Consider the following 22,914-nt stretch of genomic DNA (forward strand, 5'->3'; position numbering starts at 1 on the left):
CCCATTATACATTGCAGGAATGACTAAAGACTTGTCTGGAGGAAGTTTTTTTTTTTTTTTTTTTGTTCCTTTTCTTCCTCAAAAAAAAAAACCAAAAAACTTTCTCATAGTTTCTGACACAGTTCCACTAGCTGTAGTAATCATGAAGGCACCTTTGTGGTAAGAGGCTCCTGCAGCAGGCTCGTGGGTAACATGATACTCAAAATTCAGCAGTGTTGTCATAACTATGGGGAGAAATTTATACAGGCTGCACGCATGGGAACTATGTTTTTTTTTCTACCCATCCCGATGGTATTTTTTATTTTTTTGTATTTATTCTGTGACTATAACTAACAAATGGTAACTGTTGGGTGGAACTCTAGTTTAAATTTGATGGATACGACGACTTATGCTCCTCCTTACAGGAAACAAAACTGGGGCTGATGGGAAAGAGAGAGACAAGGGAATTACCGAGCACAGATGACCCAAAATCACAGCTTAAAACTATTTCCACGGGATTACCTGTCTGCTATAAGAAGATGGGGGAGATTTTATTTTCTTGTGTCAAGACAGGAAAGGAGTAAGGCTGCATTCTGTTTGTCTTACAGGTCTTGGTGATAAAGGAGTAATTTAAATGCCTATTCTTTTGTTCTGTAATGAATGAGAAACAAGAAGACTAATACTTCAGCAGAGGAGGTAGAACACTGTTGTTTTTCAGAAGATCAGGGAAAAAAAGAGTGTATTTACATGCATTCCTTAGAGACTTCTACATGCCTAGAGTCTAACATATTATATAAAAAAATATATTCTCAAATGTAAAAAATCTGGTTTAATATTATTTTTGCTTGAATTGTGCTGTAGCCTAAATGTTTAGGTAACAGCTTTTTACTTCAGTCTGTAACATGCAACCCTTTGAACACTGACATGTTAAGAGAAACCTCAAGAAGAGAGTTGTAAATGGTGTTTCATTGTGTTCATAGCAATATCCAGATTGTTTTCCTTTAATTGCTTGGTCTTGTGCTAGCTCGTGTGTGTTAGTATATTCTAAAATATCTTACCAAAATGCTTAAATACATTTCAACAAATCTGTTTGAACTCTGTATTTTATTTCTTCTCTAGGCAAAATAGAACTGGTTTTATATTTATATTTGACTCACAAATTTCTACAAGGAAGATTCCAGATTAATCAAGTAATAAACCTTCATGTAAATACCATTCAGATTCAGCTTTGCAGAAGGTGAGGAGACTATTTCCTGATGCACACAAGATTGAAATGGAGAACCTACCATGAAGTCTGAACTGAAGAGCCATAGCTCAGTGCTGAGTCTACTTTCTGCAGTTATCCAGGACACCAGTCTACCCAGGTCAGTGGTTAAAATTCATTGATTTATTTAATAACTACTAACATTTTTCTCAGGGAATAGGTGGATTCATTTTTATGCAGTTAGAACTTTTTTTGTTTAAGAGTTCAAGGGATATGCAGTAATTTAGGCTTTTAGGTTTTTAAGATGGATGCTCGCCTTTCAGGTTTTTTTTTTTTTTTTTTTTTTTTTTTTTTTTAAAGAGAAAACATAATTGATATAAACAGAGCTGAAGGAACCTGAATGAGAGAAAACTGGTTCATACAGCCTGTGGTATCCGGAAGCTAGTTAGCTTGGATAGCACTTTATTTTTCCTTATGGGGCTAGTTGAAAACTTTTTTTTTTTTTTTTTTTTCTTTCCCCCCCCGCCCCTATCTGACTCTATCCAGTAACAGGTTTAGAGTTTCAACTTGTAAGAAGCAAAGCTTACATCATTTAACTTCTGTACTTCTTTTTACATATGTGTTTTTCTCCATAATCAAATGAAAATGTCCTTTGATATTTGTTGTAAAGATTATAATACAAAGACACTGCATCTTCACACTAGAAGATTAGCATCACCACTTTTCCCCCAAATTGGCAAATTAAGTTCAATAAAATCTTTCAATATTCAGTTGAAAAAAGTAGCACGGTGTTGTCTAGTAGTGCAGTAAGAAACCAGCAGGGGAAATATCTGTCCAACTTCTGGCATTTGAATAGAGAAATACAATGACAAGAACTGAGTTTCAAATATTTCTCAGCTTAAGAAAAGGAATGAAAAACCTAGGTTGAGAAATCTTCTGACTTTCAAATGTAGGTGCATAGGGGAAAAATATCTGCTTGACCAATGACCTTCTCTTTCTCTATCTACCAAAAGTTGATCCGGAGAAACCAACACACATTCCCTGTTTTGTCGGCTACAATTTTTGGAGCCTACATTTTACTCTTAAGGAGACATTAAAAATGTATGTGTGTAACACTTTTGTAGAACTCAGTCTGGATGTTGTCAATGCCATCATTCCATGGTTTAGGCTAGTCCTGCATGAGTTGTCAATACTTCTGTTTCAAAATCTCCCTCATTAAAAGTGGTGCAACTATGGCAGGAGTTAGTAAGACTGGATACTAATACAGTAATGTTAGGTGACAGGTAGCCAAGTGTCAAAACAGTCCATAGACACTATTGGCTTCCATCAAAAGATGATTGATATGTGACTGTAGATGTATTTTTCCAGCTACCAGAAACTACTGCTCCCCAATTAATAAACAGGTTGCTAGCTAATACAAAAGACATTGAAAAACAATGTAGTGCTAATATGTGTTAAATTATTGTCATGTCCCTCTTTTCTTGTGCTTCTTGTTGAAATGCATGCTTTAAAAAACAAGCTAACCACCTTAAAATTTGAGTGCATTTTATGCTGTCAAGAGGAAAATAGAACGAAAAAATCCACTTCTTGCCCCACTACCCCCAAACAGACAGGTTTCTCTTCACTCTTCAGCAAGCTGTATCGGCACTTGGGGAGAAAACAATGTTTGTACAAGATCACTCATAGGTTGCAAGAATACAAATAGCCAACCTAAAAACAAAATCTAGGATAACCCAGCTCAGCCACCAGCTGAGCACTCCTTGCCTTTCCAAATGAAATAGCTAAGTAAGATATTAGTGAAAGGACTTATTGGGCATGCAGCCACACTGAGGATAAAGAAGTGTTTGAGAGAATAGGAGGTCAATATATAACTTGGAGGGTGGAAATGAAAGGTGATTATAAAATGTCTAGGCTATTGTCATCTTTCTTGAAATATTTATTTGAGAGAATTCTAGAACAGGTGTCTAGCTGAAACATAAACAGCTTTCCACTCTTTGATAGGAAGCGAGCAGAAACAGTGTCTGGAGCTTTTCCAAAGCCTGAAAGCTGTCCTTCACTATACCTTCCCTATCTCTTTCAGAGGCATGCTTTTGCCAAGAGAAGCCAGATGAAACAGCATAGCATGCACTTTCAGTCTCCTCAAACTCCATAGTTCAACAGGCCAAAGCATCTCCAAACTATCCTCCACTCTGTTGAGTGTCTTGATGCGTAGAAACGAACTGTATAAAAAAGTCAACATACAGATTAATGAACATGATGGGTTCATGCAAAACACTTGTTAAAGTACCAGCCTCCTTTCCCTAGTCATAGAGAACCAGAAGACAATAGAGCTTCTGCTTCCTGTAGTGGCAACCTAAATGCTTGCACCTGCTTCATGTCTGCATTTACCCAGGATGTTCAGGCTCTGGTCTCCTGTTCGTGTTGTCCTTGTGCTTATAGGCAGCTTGAGTAAGAATGTCAACCTCAGGCATAGCAGGCATGGACAGAGTCCTTTTAGGAAGGATACCCAAGGGCCTGGAGTGTGTGAAGGCAGATGGATGGAGATGCCTGGGTCGGGAATGGTATCAGTATCCAGCCACACAGTGTATGCAAGTGGAGTTGGATGTGGAGCACACACAAAGGTTTTCCTTTGAAAATACCTCTTGGGTTGCCTCAGTACAGATGACATTTCAGAAAGTGTAAAAGGGTCAAAACTGACCTCAGTGTTAGTTTGCTGAGGCCATTGAGCTGCTTTACTTCATGCAGTTTTTCCCACAGCTGGGGCAGGTTGAGTCTTAATCTGAGATCCTTTAAAAGGGAGACTCTGTTTGCTGAAGCTCTTCAGTGATCTGAAGTGCTGGAATGGGCTAATGGATTAGTGAGCTGATTTCAGGCAAGCTGTCATTATGTAAATTAAATGATATCTACTGTACCTTGAATTCTTCCAAGATCCCAAGTGTGGCGGATATTTTCACATGCCCATCTCTAGGAAGGCATTGGCACGTCTTGTTGTATCTGGAAAACATTAACAGATATTGCTTCTCTCAAGGAGTTTTTTTAGAACTGGACATTCGTTTTGCCCCAGAGCAAAGGAGCAGGTCAGTTAGTTAAATACAGTCTCCATGATTTTAGTCTCTATGATTATTAAATATAGTCTCTAAACTGATTTTGGTACGTTTGGGTCATAATAAAATCAAAGTAGTGGGCATGTGTGTCCTTGGTCCCGTGAAGACAAGGATACACATGTCTGACTGGATCCATATTCAAAATTTAACAGTATATCATCTCTCTTTTCTAGAAGCTAATGGATGCACCTTGATTTCACCTTCTTTTATTCTTGGAGCAATATTACCATTTTCTGAAAGCTGAGTGTTGGATATACAAATTGCTGAGATGTAATATGTGTTAAAGATGTTTTAAATAGCTTTTGAATAGAAAATCAGTGAGTGGCTAGCCATTTTAACTCTCCTCCTAGCATATATTCTCTGCTCATGACCATAGCATCTAAGTCTTTATTAAGACTGCAATTCAGAACATGCTATATCTTTTTACCAGGTTTTCCTAATGATGAGGTAAAGTGAACATTATTGCACAGCTGGGAAAAACAAGTGACTCTCTTCAATAGACAATAGTTTCCTTTCTGTACATGCAGATAACTTTATGAGTAAACACTTAAAATTTACCACTGAATTGAAACAAAGTTGCATGTTTTAAAACATGCTACTCTTTTAAAAAAGAAAAATCTAAATATAGAGAACCTATGTAGATACTTCAGATGACCTCTATAGGAATCTGGCATTACCATAAAAATCTCTAGCCTTGCTGTTCTTAGGAGATGGGTTTGTTGGAGGTGCCTCCAAAGCATTTTTCCTAAGCAGCTACTTGCTCTCAGTCACTCAAATCTTGTGTGCGACTGAGCTGTCGGTGACTGACTGGAAAATAGGAGAGAGGAGATGTAAGTTGCTGGTGTTACAAATGAAGAGTGAAATCGGGTTTATTTTGCCCACTTTGCAATCAACCTTTATGTATATGTTTAGACTGCAAAACTAATCTGGTAGTTTTCAGATCCAATCATATTAATGAAGTAGCAGAACTACTTGTGTGATTCTGTATTACAGTCAATTTAGTAAATAGAAGGAGAATAAAATACGTACATTTTTTATAATACTCCTTTAATTCTGCAGGAATTAAACCAGTAAAAAAATGTAGATTGAACTTTGTTTTAATTGGTTTATGTTTAAAGATTCTTTGATCAGCGATAACAGTAATATATATTAACATGTTGCATTTTAAAGTGACGCTGCCTTTCATTAATCAAGTGTCTGTATGGTTGATTAATTTGAACAAGGTTTAAATTGCTATGAAAATTTATCATTCATAGCCATGATCTCCATTTACATATATGTTAATTATTGTAAATGTAATCTTTTTCTGAATCCTCTGGGCTGCATACTAAAAAGACACAGTGATCACAGTGAGTGACTACTTTTCTATTACAAAGTGAACTCTTACCAGTATTCAGTAAAGTCTGTTTCAATTGTTAAAGATAGACTAAAAACATTAAAACACTTTTTGCTAAAGGCAAGTTCAAATACTGTAGATGCCATTTCCTTTTCAAATTATTTCTTTATTCAATGGCTAGAACATTTAAGAAAATGAAACTAAGTACGACTAACCACTATAAAAATAAGTTCTGTTTCTATGGGCTAAAAGAGAATCTTCCTTCATACTCTGTAGCTTTCTCCATATTAGCTACATTATTAATAGTCATGAGAGAGGTTTTTCCATATGTCTTTTGAAAAAGAGTGACTTGAAGTTATAAAGTCTTAAAAACTCTTTGTAATGCAATTATAACTAATTAAATTGTAGAAGACAGACTCTCCAAGGTTTATAGCCTTTTAACATGACACAAAATGTCTCTGTACAGTGGCTGTAAAATAGCCATGTTTGTGTTCCTTTGGCTCACGCAAACCATACTGATGCCTCTGTTTAATGTAAATAAACATACTTGCTCTGCCGCTATTTTTAAAAATGTTCCAGCTCAAGATGACAGTAATTTGTCTAAAACTTATTGCATTTGTCATAGTTAAGAATTTTATCAAGGTTTAAAGAGAGAGCATGTTTCACAAAACATTTCCCACAATGTTATAAAAAGAAAATGTGTTGTCAGGAAATGGTTTTCAGATATGAAACATAAAATATCTCTCAACAAACAAGTATTATATCTTTTATTAAAAAAATGCATATCAATAAAAAATGATTACTCTCCATTAAATTGGACTTTGGTCTTAATTATGAATTCCTTTTTTTTTTTTTTTCCCCCCATTCCCAGGAATTGACTTTTTTGTTTGTTTGTTTATTTGCTTGAAACATTCAGTCAGATTTTATTCACAAATTACTTCAAATAAATCAAATTGCAAATAAAGAGGGCTAGGGCATCCAGACCCTGTTTCAGGAAATATTTAAGCCTATGCATATATTCATCTTTGTTAAAGCAGGGTCTCTCCACTTACTTATCTTTAGTGTATGGCCTGGTTTCATCTTCTAGAGTGTTAAACTGTTCCTTACACTTTTTTTTAATACTGCTTTCCCATGTGTTTTTGTTATTTTTACATTTTTAAATTAATCTTTTAATTACATAGTTGAGAAAGAGACTGTTCTTAGGTGCATATTAAAAGATTCCTTTATTCCCATTAACTTTCTATAATTTTCTGTTTAAATGCTTAGTATTTACATAATATATTCACCACAGGACCAGCCTCATTTCTTAGTCGCAACTTAATGCAATTAAAATGTCTATCTGGAAACCTTTGCAAGCATAGCACCTTTTCTCTACCTGACTGAGCAGTTTTCAAGGCACTTATTTTGCAGTTTTCTTTTGGACAGTCTGATAATGAAATAGAGTTTGGGGTCCCAATCTGTAAATGGACAAAGTGAAGTTCCTTTGTAAAAAGCAAATCAACCACTTTGCCCATGTACTTCTGGCCAACATCTACAAGAAAACATCCATATGTGTATTTATATGCAATGTTTTCATGTAACATCTTTGCAAAATCTGAATTGTTTGGGTGAATGCCGAGCAGACGGAAGGCACTTTTTTTTTTTTTTTCCTTACAGTCCTGGTGACTATGATGCTGATAGCTCTTGTGGCACAGACTGTTTAAAATTTGTGATACCTAAATCACTTTTGTCTCCCATAATACAGAAATATGCACACATATTTACAGAATGATTTTGACAGAATTCATTGCAGCAGGATAGGTGCAATGGTAGTCTGGATGTAGATTTAGTAATATGAGATACACAGTTTGTTGCATTTGCTTTTAGAGATAAAATGGTGATAAAAGACTTCTGTAGATTATTACCAGCCCAAGTTACCGTGTGGCAGCAGTTCCTTCTGCAACATTGGCCTGTCTTTTTCTTTTTTTTTTTTTCCCTCTCTTCCTGAAAACACCAAGAAATTAAGATGTAGATAAAAACCTTAAAACAAAACAAACAAAATAAATAAATAAAAAAAAAACAGATTAGTGTGCTAGGTTGTAGTTCTGGTGATTTGAAGATGATGCTGAAAAATTAAGAGAGTTCTGAAAAAATGTTCAGAATTCATTTGAAATCTGCCAAACATGCCTCATCAGGAGAAATGTAAGAAATGGTTCCAGGAAAGGCATGAACTGTGGCTTGCTTCCAATAAAAGAATCAGGGTTCACCCAAAGAAATTGTCCGTGCACAGTATTAAAAGAAGGAAAAAGAGAATTGCTTTTTTTAAATGATGCAATATTACATGAGATGTTATTGTGGCAACAAATACAAAGGTGACAGGCAAATTCACAAAAGGAAAAAGTTCCTCAAAAGTTACTAGAAATCTCTGGGTAGTTTTAGCCTGGGAAGCCTCAAGGTGGGTTGTTGGAGGCAAGGAAGATGCGTTGAGTTAACCCACCCCTGGATCCTAGCTGTGATACTTATTATTATGTAAAGAATTGGTGCAATATTTATTTACTTTATTTCATCTAGTAACTCCTAACTAGATGCTTCTTGCTGTCCTTTCCTCAGCCTCTAAGATCAAGTGACAAAGGTGACAGTGGTCAGTGGCATGAGATTCCTTTTCTGGAAATGCAGGAGACAGTGCTTCAGTGGGAGCTGTGGTCTCCAACATGCTCTTTTGCCCTTCTGCTCTGTGCAGGAGACCTGGAATTGAATTCTCGTGTGGGTGTTGCCGAGAACCTGAGCAGAGCCGGATCCTACCCCATGATGAGATGAGTTGGTGCAGCTGGACATATTCCCCATGCAAGTAAATGGTAGCAACCAGTTTCTGAAAAAATCAAGGAATGTTGCAAAGGAAATCTCTACATTTTGGTTTATGACTGGTCTACTTCAGGGTCTGTGCCAGGAAGTTCCTTATCTTCTGCTTTGTGAGAACGCTCACAAAGTACTCACTCGTGCACAAGTTTGTAAGTGGTCCAAAGGACAGAAGACCTTGTTTAGTTTGAAACCTGACTTCTGGAGAATTCAGCTTAAGCAAAGATATGTATTTTCAGGAAGTGAATTATTTAGCTGGAGCTTTCTGAAATGTAGAACTAAAATGTCGTCAGACTTGAGAAACTTCAGGTTGTTCATTTGAAGTTCAGTGAATTTAGAAAAAACTGAAATAGAGGCTTACAAAGACACATCAGTGTTATCGGCACTAAAGGCTGACTGTCAATTTTGCTGACATATTTGTGTGTAGGCATGTGTTTTAGAATATATATAATATGCCTGGGTTGATAAATTTCTAGTCGATCAAAAGGATATAAAATAGCACAACTTGGTTTAACTAGGTGCACTGGAAAAAGCAAGCTATTGACTTAAATTTTGTTGACCATTCCTTGTTTTGTAGCTTATAGTTGCATTGATATTGACGGTTATATGGCTTAACAAATGACTCCATTTTAAAATTTGCATACGATGTTTCTTCTGTGAACAGGAATTATTAGCAGTTTCTGGGTAGCAGCAGTGATGTTTAAGGTTAATGCATCCAAAACATTTTTATACAGTTCTCAGATGGATAGAATAATTTATGGACATCTTTTTCATGTCATACATAGCCTTTTAGCTGGAATTAGACTGTGCAAAGGTGGGAGGTGCCTTGATGCCTGTGGACGAAGTGGAACTGCAAGTTTATTCTGCCTTGAAAACCTTTCTCCAGATAGCACACTGCCATTGGATCAACCTGCACTTTTCTGTATCTACAGCTACGTAGCTTGCACAGTGACAACCCCCTTTAATGTAACCTGCATTATTATTCATGTAGACTCAAAACAGTCCTGTCCTGAAGGGCTTTCAGGCCATAGATAATGCAAGTCCTGGTAACTGAATGGGTCTGTGGGCATATAAGGACACAGTGATGAGCAGGGCAAAAGGCAGCAACCTCAGCCTGGTGACTGGGACCCAGATGTGGTGCTAAGCAAAGCTGAGGCTTTCGGGAGTATTTGTAAGCAGATACAAGGAATCTGTATGTGCTTGGTCTGCTGGTACTGAGAAGCAGAATGGCTTGGAAGACAATAAAAAGAGGGATTTCTTACAGAAGCTGATATTGAATTAAAGTTGGGTAGAGTAGAGGTGGACTTGGACTTAGGCTTAATAAAAGTGCAGGCAAGACAAGCGAACAGTTCTGATTTTGTGTGACAGAAAGAGGTGTCACTAGTGGGAGGAATTGAAATGGTGATGTAAAGTGTTAGGATCTTTGCAATGTCCTTCCTAATGAAAAGAAGCAGAAAGGGTCACATCTGCTTTAGTCACAGAAAGGCAAGGTGCATTGATTAAGATGAACTTTTATATAATTTGCTCTTATATGGGAGTAAAAGGCCATATCTAAGATCCGATATGTAAAATGAATCTGCAAGATTTTGTTGTAGCTTCAATACCAAAGTATTGGCATGAGGTCAGATGATGCCCTCCTCACTCGTGTACGTGACAGCGTCTCACTGTGCTCTACAGCAACAGAGAATATGGGTTATTTACTAGAGGAGATTTAAACTTCCTATGTCTTGATGGACTGCACTGCCGTTCCCCAGGTGTTTTAGTGGTGTTAGTCTCACCAGCAGGAGCAGTATTGCTGTGGGACTTGCAAAGAGGCCAGGCTGAGGTTGTGTTTTGGTAGACTTCTCTGCGCAGAGGAGGTTTTGGAGAGGAGTGAAGGAACATGCATAAACCCTCGTAGGTGTCAGCCAGGCCACTGTCAGTAGGAATAGATGTGCTGAAGATGCATGAAGGGGTGACTGGAGCTGTGGGAGGAGAAAAAGGAGGGGACAAGGGGGAGGGACCACATGCATAGCTGTAATGTGCTTTACTTGTTGGAGACTAAGCATGGAAGGCAAGGAACCATATTCACCTTCTGAACCCATTTCTCCTGTTCTCCTGAGGGTTCTGAGCATGCTTTGGAAGGACTCACTTGAAAAGTACTCTAAGGAAACAGTCACTATGTTAAAAGTGTATTCTTTTCAGTTCTTTTATAATAGAATCTGCTTTAGCTTCTTCAGGAGATTGTGCTTGTTATTAAATCTAAAAACAATAAAGCTAAACAAGGTAATCTATATTTCTTCTTATTAAGAACAAGAACAAAAAAATGAAATCCATCATGTGGATTCTAGCTAATCCACATAACATTTAAAAATGTAATACTTTCAGGACCACTTCCTTCTTTCAATAAGAAGGTCTGTTGCTGTCTGTGACTTAATTTGAATAAATACCTCAATGTTTTTCTCTTTGTTAATAATCATTTAAACTTTTTTTATTGGTTTGTTTTTACAAGAGTTAAAAAAAAAAATAGCAGCCAAAGAGCAGTGGAAGGATTATATGTTTCACTTCTCTAAAGCCTGGTTTCTTTTCTTGGAGGGTAGTAGTCTCCAATTTCTAATACACCCTAAAAACTGGGTTGCTGTGGCCTTCTCACAGCCTCTAAAGGCGATTGCAGGGCGCTGAGCGCAGCCGCACGCGGCCCCTGCTCCAGCCCTGGCTCTCCTCCCGGGGGGAGGACTCAGCGCTGAGCAGCTGCCCCATGTGCCCCTACAAAAGCAGCGAGTCCGCTGGGCAGCCAGGAAGGGCAAATCCCAGGAGCTGGGTTCCTGCTGCGCTGCAGCCCCAGCTCTGCCCTGCTGGCTCCGTGTGCCCGTGCACGGAGCCTCCCCGGTCTCTGCAGCGCGGCCGCACGCCGGGGCTGCGCGCGCTCGGGCACGTGCGAGCACCAGAGCACAGCTGGCCTGGGCTGGGGCTAGCCCAGATCGCTTGGAGAGCCTCCTTTCAGTGAGGAGCGGGGGGCTTCTTTAAGATTTTCATTCAGATTAGCTACACCCACCATCAGGAATGGAGCAGCAGTGTTGTCTTCTGTTGATGTTTCACTTCTTCCTGCATGGTCAAATTTTGCCAGGAAGACCCTTCCCCGCCCCCACCAAATAATAAAAATCTCAGTGCATTCTCCAACCCTACTTTACATATTTGCCTCTTCTAGGACATCTGTACTCTGCATACTTTTGCATTCTCCCCTCACCCTTTTCTTCTCAGCTGCTCCATGTTTTTATGTCTCTCAGGAGGGGTTAATTCTTTACAGCTGCGTCCTGCTTGCCAGGAGTCTCACATGTGCAAATTATTAATCTTTTCTATTGCTACAGTAACTCCCAAGGCTTTAAACACCCCCTACCTAAAACTGGCCCTCTTCCAAAAAACTTTTCATATTCCCTCTTTAAAAGATAATTTGGTCCCCTGCAGGGTTTGCACTGTTATTTAGCACAATTGCCTAAGTAGAGTTCCTTATTTTCACATAATAATTTACAAATTGGAATTTAATTTAGAAATTAAAACCCCAGAGTACTGAATTTCTCTGCTCGTTGTACAGTTGATATGCTAGTGTGTTGTCTTTTTATAAAGAAAATGGTATTGTTTTCTTCTGTTTTGCTTTTAAAATTCAATCTTGAATAATATGTGCAGTTTAGTGATTGTAATGATAATGATGTGAAATGCAATCTGTAATGTCAACCAAAGTAGCTACTCTTTCTTTCCATGAGATACAGAAGCTGATTCTTAAATATGGAATGACTTAACTGAGTGAGTACAGACAGAATGTCCTAAATTTCTGCTTAATAGGAGGTTGAAGATGCTGAGTTTATTTATCCCACTTATTATTTTTTAATTTAGAATTTTACCTCAATACAGACTGTCCATGGTTTATATCAAGACAGGTATGGACATACAAATTGTGTAGTTCTGTTGCACAAATATGAGCACAAATACAGACGCATCTGCCCACACACATATGCACGCACATATCCACACACACCCCCTTGGTCTGGCCTGGGATGACTGATGAGCTGGCATTTTTCACTATCCTCTGTATTTTCATTCCAATGTGTTGTCCTGACTTTATATATATTTCTCAGCTACTGATTGGATATTATTATGACACTTCCAAGCTTCCCAATAAATAATTTATTTTGAAAGTTAGATATGTCATAATAAAGCATTAAGACACTCCAGGCAGTGCATTTCTGGGTGATTATATGCCTCCAGTGCTATTATAAGGCACAAGCAGAGGACTGAGTGATTTTAAACACCTGACAAGTGCAATAATCCCCAAGAACTGCATGGCCTGGAGCATCTTACTGCTGTTATGAAACTGAATTTATAAATAAAAATCAGAAGAACAGCCAAAGCTATTTATTTATTGGGCATTATAGCACTGGTATGACGTTACTGAGGACCAATCAGTAATCTCTAGTTAGGTTGACTGTTAAACAGTCATTTTCCTAATGTGAACAATAAAACTAATACTTCTAAGAAACATTAAACATTTTGAGTTTAATGTGCACAAAGGAAATTTAAAGGTAGGTTAGCTGCAATTCAGACACATGATCTGTTTAATATATACAGAAAGCCTCCCTGTAGGCCAATTAAAAACCTTCCAAACAATGCTGACTATTAATTCACATAGTATTTGTAACTCAAGTGAGTTAAATTTTAACATCCCAGATAAGAGGAGGAGAAAGAGATTTCATTAGGACAATAGCCAGATATGAATTGCATTTTGTCCTCTAAAGGAAATTTTAAATAAACCTTTTAGCAGCAAAGAGGTTGTGGGAGATGTAAGAATGCTGTTTGTAGATTATTTTCTCATTAGGAGTAAAATTCCCGGATAAAAAAGTGTAGCTCTAAATAATATAATATGTATAGTTTGTAACTGTGGTGCTGCAGGAATGTGCAGCAGCATAAAGTGGTAGCATCAAAGCTGAAGTTAATTATTGTGCTAAAAGACAGACATAAGTGTTTTTGTTTGTTTGTTTTTTCTTTTCTTTTTTTCTGGTACATACATAAAAATAGAACTTCAGAAATGTCATAGCTAATACATTTAGCTCCTGGACATTGAAAAACCTTCCTGTGATTCCCAACCTGAGACTAGGAGTCTGTTAGCATAATTAAGAGCTGTTACATTCTTGTGCACAAGCACAGATAGTGGTGGCTTTTCTCTTTTTCTCTATGGAAGTGAAATTGGATTTGAATTCATACCACCCTAAAAGAAGTGGCAGTGACAGGAGTGGAGGTATAGGAGGGGTTTGGTGCTGCCGTGCTGCCACTAGCATATGTACTATGTTTGGCCTGTTTCCTTAGCCTGTTGAGGTCCTGCTGACTAGTAGCACAGCCACCTGGAGTATCAACCCTTCCTCTCAATTTAGTATCTTCTGCAAACTTGCCGAGTGTGTCCTTTGTCCCATCATCCATGTCACTAACCAGGAGGTTAAATGCTATTGCTTAACCTTGGGTACAACATTTCCATGTTGCACTGCTCCCTTTGTGCAGTTCAGTTTACCAATTCCTCACCTGACTGTGGGTCTTCCCTTCCCTCCCCTATCACTCCTGCCCTAAAGCTCTCCTGGCCAGCTTGGCCAGCCTCTTGGCAAAGGTGTGTTTTGGTCAGGTGTGTTCCTTCTCCTCTTAGCAGTCCTCGATCCTCAGAGAGACTCCCATGGTTGTAAAAGCCACATCCCTGTTGTGACCCCAGCTGTGCAACCAGTTGTTGGACCCACAGGATCTATTCACTTCTTCTCAAGTCCCCCTCCTCACTGGCAGTATTGAGGAGAAAACTGTCTGGGCCCCCATGCCCTTAACCCTCACCCCAGAGCCATGTAGATATTCAAGATAACAGCAGCAAGAAACCTAAGATGTATATTAAGAAAAAATGTGACCCAAGTGCCATATGCTAGTTATGCTCTTCCCGACTCCATGTGTGGATTCCAATTTCTCTTAAGTCAGATTCAGTAAATATAATGGAAGAGCCAGTATAATGCACCCTGTGTATGTGATACACTCGCAGTAAAACAGTCACCTTGTCCTGGAGAATACTTTGAACAAGAGCTGACCCACTGGAATATCAGAATTGCTTAATAGCAATAATCTGTGTTTGCACAGCTAAGAAGTCTCACTTGTGCATTATGTAACAACCAAGGAGATGTGCACATATACATGGGCCTGAATAAGAATGGCTGCAAAACTGTGTCTTTATGTCTAATATATATTAAAAAATACTCATGATTGTTTCAGAACATTGACCATAAGGTAACTGTTCACCTAATGGCTGCAAGATCAGATACTGCTTTTTCTGAAATTTCTGATTAACCATGAAGAAAATGATATGCCTGTAAATTATTTGTATTGATATGCAACACTGAATTCATTCAAATAACACATTAGGGTAGAGCGCAATCTAAGAACACAGAAACTGCAATGCCAGAGCAGACCAAAGGTCACGATAGCCTGGTATCCTGTCTCCAAATACAGCCCGCACCAGATGCTGCAGAGGAAAGTGTAGCACCTCTAGAAGGAATGTAATGGAGCAGTTTTCCCATGAGAAAGGGTATCTTCCTAACTCTCATTACCAATGGTTGTTTTGTACTATGAAACATTGAGAGTATTCATTGGCCTGGGAATTTTTTTTGTAACAGCTACTGATGTGGTTAAAAAAAAAGTCATTTTTTTCTTATTGATATACCTAATAATTTCACTTTTTAGCCTGGTAAACCATTTTTCTCTGAATCAACTATGTTTATAACAGTGAGTTCCTCAGGTGAATTTTATCTTCTGTTAAAAAAGAGAACTGCTGCTTAAAACTTGAAGATATCTATTATAAGAATCCTTTATCTTTGCTCTATGCACGTGCCATAACTAAATGTGGAAACCAACAAAATTCAAAGATTGTAGCGCACATTCCTTTCAGTTTACTTTTTCACAACTGATAGAATAAAAAAGTTATATATTAAAAACACTGCTGTCCTAAGAGCATGGAGGTGTTCAGAGAATCTTTTTCCTGTGGAAATCCCACATTCTGCAAAAAGACTTGTATTGTTTAGAACCTGGTTCATTTGCAGTCCATGGGCAAAGATGAAAGATTTTATGACATTGTTCCGTAATAGTGAATCATCATCTGAATTTAAAATTCAAGTGGGTAGAAGGCTTTTTGCATTATTATCCCAGGCAGAATGCTTGATTTTCTATGTGTTTTAGGGCAGGAGTTTCTATGTCTTATGAAGATGGACCTAGATGTGATTGTGAAGGACAGTTTTAGTGTGGCTGCCTTAGTCTTGTGTCCGTCCCTCTGTACACAGGCGCGCACACACACACACACAATTTCCTTAGCTCATTCCAGCCCCTATCATCCAATTAATTGCCTCATATGCAATGTTGTTCATAATGAGGGTGGGCAACAGGGAGAGTGTGCCGGCAAGTTTTTCTGCTCTGAAAAGCAAGTCCATCCCTCCCGCAGTGCGCCAGCTCAGTGCTGCGAAATAATCCCTGGCTCTTGTTTTACCCTTCCCTTGGGGTACCTGCTCTGCTGAATGACCCCATCGCGCTTGGTGCATTGAGATTTTGAAACTAGCTGCTAACTACTGTGGATGCATTTCCTGACCTTACTGGTGGGAATTGAACCAAAGTCTCTCAAGTGCTGTAGGATCTAATTAATATGCATCTTATTCCAGGAAAGACTCATTACTTTATAGATATTTATATAAGGGGTATGTCTGCCATAATGGTTAATAACTATGAATAAAGTTTCATTTCTGATAGAGGAATAAAGCTTTTGTTTAGATATGGATTTTTAGTTTTATTAAAAAAATTAGAAAGTATGATTATGATAATCAGGTGAGAGTTCCAAATGGTCATACAAAGTTTTTTTTCGTGCCTTCTTGAGCTGGAATTGCCTCTCCTTCCTTACCTAAAATTTAAAACAGGAGGGGGAAACTAATTTAAGAATTAATTCAAAACAGCAGCAGCAGCAAAAAATCCAGATAAATTCTTTACTGAATATATAAAACTTAGGGTGTCTGAGTACTTCCAAGCCAGTATCAGCATGGCAAGTAGTAGTTGTGTCTGTAGGAAGTGAGGCTTGGAGCACTGTCCACCTGCGCTCAGGTAGTGGGGCAGAGTCATCAAGCTGTGTGCTGGCTCCGAGTAGAGGTTCTGGGGATGACAACCAGGGTTGACTTTGGGTCTTTGATTCAGATATTGGGCTAACTGAGGCTGCTGAAGACTTTATTTTCTTCGTGTAATCCTCCTGGTTTTGCTTGGCTGTATTCCAGTTTGTGCTGAAATGATTTTCTGCCTCTGTTTGCACTGCCCATAGCAATAATGGAAATAAATGGAAATAGATGAGACCACTTGTGATAGCTGCACAGTGGTGAAGTTGTGCTCTATCCTGTTCCTCCTTACACACGCATGCCCTCATGTGCTTGCATTTCTCTCACTTAAGGAGCACCGGGGCAAAGGGACAAACAGTGCAGCCAACACCACCAAAGCTACCTGGTTTATGACTTTATGTTACCTGCTCTCTGCTACTGTGAAATTAAGATAACAACATAACAACACAGAAAAGGTCCTTCTATGTCAGGCGGAGGCCTGTGTAGTTCTGTACCCGAATGCCCAGAGAGGCAAAAGTAGTATGTTGTTACCCCTTATATTCCTCCAGCCTATAAGAGTTTTTAGGTCAGGGCACTTTCTGAGTTGCATGTGTTTCTTGTAAAAATTCTTGAAATAAATTCTCTCCCACGCACTTGTGCCATATTCCTTCATGAGATCTGAGCTTCTTTTGGCATATTTTGCTGGTGAGCTCCACATGTTTGCTCACCATTGTCTGAACCTCTTTTTTCTGACTCTTGGGTTTGTCTGTTGCTCCTTATGCTTTTGCACTGAGAGAGGCAGTGAACAACTCATTCTTGGGAAACAGTACCCTTTCACTCTCCTATGGCTAATCATGATTTTGTAGACTTTTGTATCCTCTTTTTTTTTTTTTTTTCTTCTACATGTTGAGGTGTCCTAGGGTACTCAGTTGTTCTTTGAGCAGATGCACTTTGTTGTTCTTGGTCTTTTCTGGTTCAACTATATATTTTTTGAAATAAGACCAGAGCTGAAGAAGTATTCAAAATGTGCATGAATCATAGATTTATTCGAAGGCACAATGTTGGCTTCTGTTCTTGTAAATGTGCTTGTTTCTTGTATGCAGCAGTTTGTTTTTGCCTGGTTGTTTTTGTGGGTAGTATAGAAGGTATTTAGAAATAATATGTTGTTCTTGAGTACATCCTTTTCTCCATGCAGTTAAATCACTTTGGGCTAGGACAAGTGAAATCCTGCACTTCCCAGGTGACAACCTGGGGAATGGAGCTTGTCACCAAGTGAGTGAAGATCTTCCTTTCTGTGGATGCCCAGGCGATATCTATCCAGTGGCCTGGTGTTACCTCTCATTTACACTTCAGGATTATGTGTTTGTCTAAGAAGCCATCCTTGGTGTTTTTAGTATGTAAGTAATGTTTCAGGGTTTTCTTTAATATTTCTAATACTTACATTCTTTTCACTTTACTGGGGATGACATGACTTATTCAACAGTAACAAATTAGGGCCTACCCTGGGAGTATAATAAGAATCCAACTATGGAAAAGAAGGGGAATTTCAACCTTAGGTGTTCAGATTTGATTAGATCTCATTATAGAGTGCCTTAAGTGAAATGGTTTGGAGCTCTGTCTTGCTCAGTTTCCCATATCCTGAAATTTTGTGTCACAAAACCCACTAGATTTGTGTAGGGACTAGTACTCCCTCTACAGAGAGTGAAGCCTTAAAGGGACACGATATTTGAATTATCTCCATCTCTCTAGTGCTAGTCAGTCCTGATTATCAGCAGGCTTATGTGTAGCAGCTTGGATTGCTTTCCCCATGTCATGCCTTTTATAAGAATTTATAGAGGACTTCAGTCTTCAGTGTTGTCAGTTTGGCACCTTTTGCTGAGTACTAAATTCACCTTAAAAAAACATGTCTACACATTAAGGGTTCTATTCATGAATGACTAACACCTCATTTGCACTTGAATTTCATTCAGGTTAAATGGAAACATTGTGCAATGCTGTGGAATTTACACAAATTTGATATCCTTGAATACAGATTGCTGGTAATGAAACTGACACTTTGTTATGCATAATAAAGATGCCCAGAAGCCAAAAGAGGATGGAGAATAAGAGAAAAAAGGATCAGAGCTAGTCTGAATGAGCAACATACCCTTACTGTGGAGTGGGAAAGGGGAATGAGGAAATCAAAACAATTTTGTAATGTGTAGGTGTTCCCTACAGCTGAGCCCCAGAAGCAAATAAAGCTGAGCTTTTGAAACTTGCTATATCTGGTCAGAGATCCAAGGTTTTCACAACCTTAGTTGTGAAAAGTGAGTGTAGGAATCCATACTGAGCAAAACTGAATATCCCTCTTCTCATTTGAATTTGTATTCCCATGAATCGCACACAATTGCTGAAGGAGTTTTCTCATACTGATCTTTCTAAGAATTCTCTTTTCATGTATCATAGGTTTTTTGAGAGTGCAGAGAGAGAAGAATACTCAAGGGTGGAATCTAACTCAAAAACTGACTTTGTTTTTTGTCAGGAGGGCATTTGGAGCACTCTATCTCACCTGCTGAAAATGTTAAGCAGAGGGACTAGTTACCTAAGCTCTTTCTGTCTTTTTCCTTGCCTTATACAATGCCTAGCACAATCCCTCACTGATCCATCTCACACTCCTAGGTGTGACAGGAATATGTATAATAATACTTACACAATGTTGTTATGAAGTTTCCACAGTGTTGGAATCAGATGCATGTGATCTGGAGGAAGTTAGTTTAGGAGGTCCCATGAAATCACGTTATTATTTTCCGACAACTTTATGTGAAATCGTTTGTTAATAGCCTTCGGGAGAAAGTTTTTTCACTTACAAGAATGGTGGCTAATTATTATTATTTGTAAACTTGGTAGTGATCTTATGCTCAAATTGCAAAGCTTTGTCCAGCAGCATCTATCTACAGCCAATATGTACCTTTTGGTGACGGCATACTGCAGACATGCTTGTCCTATTAGAGAGAGATCCTGCTATAAAGAAAGATGTTTTTGATAATGTCAGAGATTGACTGTTAAGTTTTTTTTTTAAGTAGCTTAAATCATAGAATCATAGAATCGTTAAGGTTGGAAGAGACCTATAGAGATCATCTAGTCCAACCCCCCTGCATACAGAGGGTCACCTAGAGCACAAGGCACAGGGTTGCGTCCAAGTGGCTTTTGAAGATCCCGAGAGAGAGAGATTCCCTCCAGAGAGGGAGATCCATTTTAACCTGCTGGAGCAGGTATTCTCTGGATGACTGTCACTCAGATTGCACTTCCTTGCACAATGTAGAAGTTTTAGTACCCCCCAAAAAAATAGTAAAGTAGTCACCTTCACATATGGAAATATAAACTAGCAAACGAGAAATCAGTGAGATGGTTAGGAATCTTTTTACTACCTTGTACCTTAATGCTCTCATCTTCCCTCTACGCCAGGCCTTTTTTTTTTTTGCAAGATACATAATACATTCAATTTTCCCTCTTTGCTAGCTAGCACATCTGAGAATTATCGCGTGGGGATAAAAAAGAATCTGTTATTTGAACACCAAGTCACCATAGACAAAGTCTGGGCTATGGCACCAACTCGGGGGACAAGTAGTTTCTCTACTTTTCAGCAATCAGCAATCAATGGTGTGAGTTTTAGGAATTTAAATGATTATATACGAGAAATCCATCTATTCATTATTTTTTGTTTAAATTTCCCTGCAAAAATGGATCTGGATTGCTATTTTAATTTCAGCAGGGCTGCTTGGAAAAGCAAATCTGAAAAAGAGGCTAGTATAAGATCTCATATAAGATGTAATGCATGTCATTATTACAAATTCACATAAACAAGATCTGCCTTTGGAAGTCTGGCTCCTGTGACTGCAAAATTACCAAAATGAGCTGTACTCTGTGGAAGAAACATGTCAGAAATGTAATCCTATTCTTCTTTTCAAGTTTCATTCTTCAGAAATATTAAATAAATAGACTGTAAACTGTTGAAGCTACCATGTGCTATTGAACTGCACCCTATAAGGAAAACAAGCACTAAAGAGCATATACATGACCCCAGAAATCTCTACAAGCCATTTTCTAAACAGCTCTGAAATCTTTGGCTCAGCTGCATTAACAACAGAAAGAATAGGAAAAATAGCAGGGAAATATGTCAATACACAAAGTTTTCTTGTTTTCTTTTTTTTTTTTTTTTCTTCCTCCCAAGCTGAACTTTTCTATATTCTGGAAATCCTGTCATGGTGACCAGTGCATTAATATTTTTAAAATAATAACTTGATAAGCTATTCAGGGCTTGATGATAGTATGCTGGTGAGTTTTAAGTTACAAGGTATCCTTCTTTGCCATGGTAAAGAATAATAATCAGACAACACTTAGGTTATCAGCTTCTTCTGTTACTGTGTGCAGCATGATTTTCTTCCATGATGATGCAACGTTGCAATGATTATATCAAAGCAAGCAAACTTCAAGCTGAAGCTGCAAAAAATACAGGTAAGGTCAGTGATGGGAACTGCTAAAATGTTGAGGCTTCTCTGCAGCTTCAGAGAAGCCCGCTCTGAACACTACAAAGCTGAGAACATTTCCCTAGTCTTTGATTTCTTATTTTTGAAAGGCAGTAATAGAGCCAGCAGGTAACCTAAGACAATCAGGGAACGTTTTAGCAGAGATGCTATATATCTGAATTTCTGCTATAACTTTATACTACCTATAAATTCCCTTGCTGTGTAAAAAGACAAAAAGCTGTTGTAAATAAAATTAAAGTCTCTAGAGGAAGGTTGCCTAAGAAAGTGTTTATGATGTGTAGCAATAATTTACCTATCTCTGGTCATAGGCAGAAATTAATGACAATGGAAAAAGCACTTAATGGTGCTTAATATTCAATGAAGAAAGTACAACAACCTAGGTGTAAAAAAGCTGATTAGAATTATTCAGGACTTTGTTAATTAGCAGAGGTCTCTGCCATAGGTGGAGGAAGAAGACACATTCTTTTCTTCCTCAGTTGGCTATGTCTGAAAAGTGGGACAAGGAAAAGTATTATCAAGTCATCTGATCTTCTTAGATGAATCCTGTGCTTGAAAAGTCACACATTTGCACAGAACGACTAAATTGATTCTTATTGCTGTGGGTTTAAAATGCCCCAGGATTGACTTTGTTATATAAACATTTTCTAAGGGCAGTTTCGTGACTTTGGGTCTTTTTCTTCCAGTCTCTTTCAGCCCTCTCACTATTTGACATGTCAAGGTTGTTTATACCTTGCCTCAGTTTCCTCTTTGTTATAACTTACTGCTGCTTAATCGTTCTTTTTGCAGTTTTATTTTCAGCACAGTGTCTCTGAAACATAGCCTGCAAATTAAAATGATTCTATTCCCTGCAATGTGCAGAGGACGGACCATCATCCATGAATTTTCCTGAAGTTGCACTAGGAAGTCCAGCCCAGCTGCAGTCATTTGTCTGACCCCAGGCTCAAGGTAACACCTGCAGCCCAGTTTTCACTTAGCCCAAGAGCAAAACCAAGGAGGGGGACACGTGTTTTACAGCCCTCCCTTGGCAGGATCTCATAGGAAGCGCCTGAAGCTTGATGCCGCACCAGTTTTTCTCTTGCCTAACTGATCCATTTTGGATGTCGCATCTATAAGATTTTTCTCCTCTGAAATGATTCACTTTTAAACTTTTTTCTCTCTGAACCTGCTGTCATATACCCAAGGGCCCAAGAAGTAGCAGTAAGCTGCTTTTTCTTATCCTAATATTCCTATCTGTGTGGTGTAAAAATCAGATAGCAGAGAGGGGATAAGTAGTGGAGGAGACCTTCATATTCACTAGAATTCTTCTTTTTACTAGAAAATGATGTCAGACTATGACATCTATTTGTTAATACACACCTTAGCTGACCTGAATATGTGTTTAATAGTAGTTCTTTTTTTTTTTTTTATACATTGCTTTCATTGTGGTAAGGATTTTATACTAGAACCAGATAACTGAACAGATTTTATGCCAGTAATGAGTATGTGAATTTTAAATCTTGTTTTTCACAAACCGCTCTTTTCACAGGTTCTCAGGATGGCTAAGGGGAGCTGAGTTGCCAGATTCACTTTTTTTTTTTTTTTTTGCATTAAAGTGAGAGAGATTTTTTGAATGCTTTAACACAAAACCTCTTTAGGAATGGGTATGCTGATGCAATTAAGGCTGTTGAGGAAAATTTAAATGAAGGTTCCAAGTTATCGAATTCAGTTCTGTTCAGTGTTCAGTTATAGTTCCCTTTTAGTTCCTAAAAGTTTGAATATCTGATTTGGCTTATTCTTTTAAATGACATACTAAATTCTTAAAGCTGTGTTTTTA

The sequence above is a fragment of the Tinamus guttatus genome, unplaced genomic scaffold (genome assembly GCF_059628265.1).
Source record: "Tinamus guttatus ecotype Peru unplaced genomic scaffold, ASM5962826v1 Tinamus_guttatus_pri_ptg000060l, whole genome shotgun sequence".
Classification (NCBI taxonomy): Eukaryota; Metazoa; Chordata; class Aves; order Tinamiformes; family Tinamidae; genus Tinamus; species Tinamus guttatus.